Raw genomic sequence first — 1256 nt, 5'->3', positions numbered from 1 at the left:
TCAGTGTGAAGAAAACCCACGATGTACAACCAAGAATACTTTATCCAGCAAAGCTTTCATTAAAGTCAAAGGACAAAGAGCTTCCCAGACAAAAATAAGCTAAAGGAATTCATCAACACCAAGCCAGTATTACAGGAGGGGCTTCTTATTTTTTATTTATTTTTTATTCTTTCAGGCAAGGCAAACTTTGGTTGACCTCACAGATTGCAAAGACCTTGTCAGCTTACAACCTCTTATTTTTTTTTGTTTTTTTACGCCTACAGCACCTCGTCTTCCTGGGTGGTCTCCCAACTAAGTACTAACCAGGCCCGACCCTGCTTAGCTTCTGAGATCAGACGGGATCAGGCTTGTTCAGGGTGGCATGGTCATAGATCAGAGGGGCTTCTTTAAGAAGAAAAAACATATATCAAAAATATGAATAAGGAATGGTAATAACTACATATTTATCAATGAGTACCTCAAATGGAAAAGAATTAAGTGTTCCAACCAAAAGATAAGGTGGCTGAATGGATAAGAAAACAAGACCCCTACGTATGCTGCCTACAAGAGACTCACTTCAGATTAAGACACACACAGACTAAAAGGAAGGGGATGGAAAAAAATATTGCCTTGATGGACCTAGAGGGTATTGAGCTGAATGAAGTAAGTCAGATAAAGACAAATATCACATGATTTCACGTACCTGTGGAATCTAAAGAACAAAATAAACAACAACAAAAATGAGAACAAACTCATAGATACAGAGAATATTTTGAGGGCTACTAGACGGGAGGGAGATGGTGAAAAAGGGCAAAGATATTAAGAAGTGCAAATGTATAGTTGCAAAATAGTCATGGAGATATAAAGGTAGCATAAGGAAAATAGTCAACAATGTAATGAATATGTAAGGAGGAAGAGGGGCACTAGATTTAGTGGGATGATCACTTTGTGAGTTATATAGATCTCTAATCACTATGTTGAACAATTGAAACTAATATATTATTGAATGCCAATTATAATTGAAAAACTCATTGAATTATACAATGTAAATATGAGTAACTGTCTATTATATTTCAAAAAAGCTGTAAAAAAAGAATTTCTCACAAAAAATAAACACAGATGACCCCTAAATATATATTAAAATATGCTGTATTTATTGATAATCAGGAAAATGCTAAATGAAACCACACAAGATACAATTACCACCCATCAAATTTGTAAAAAATTACTGATAAAGATGATGAAAAAAAGGAAAATCCTATATATCCCTAGTGGAT

General features: G+C 34.5%; 1 pseudogene; it reads right to left on the bottom strand.

Moving 5' to 3' along the window:
* Positions 1-254: 254 nt before the first annotated feature.
* Positions 255-373, bottom strand: LOC111743313 (annotated as a pseudogene).
* Between the last annotated feature and the right edge of the window lie 883 nt (positions 374-1256).

The sequence above is a fragment of the Pteropus vampyrus genome, unplaced genomic scaffold, assembly GCF_000151845.1.
Source record: "Pteropus vampyrus isolate Shadow unplaced genomic scaffold, Pvam_2.0 Scaffold4, whole genome shotgun sequence".
Classification (NCBI taxonomy): Eukaryota; Metazoa; Chordata; class Mammalia; order Chiroptera; family Pteropodidae; genus Pteropus; species Pteropus vampyrus.
This window is presented reverse-complemented; position numbering and strand designations above follow the sequence as displayed.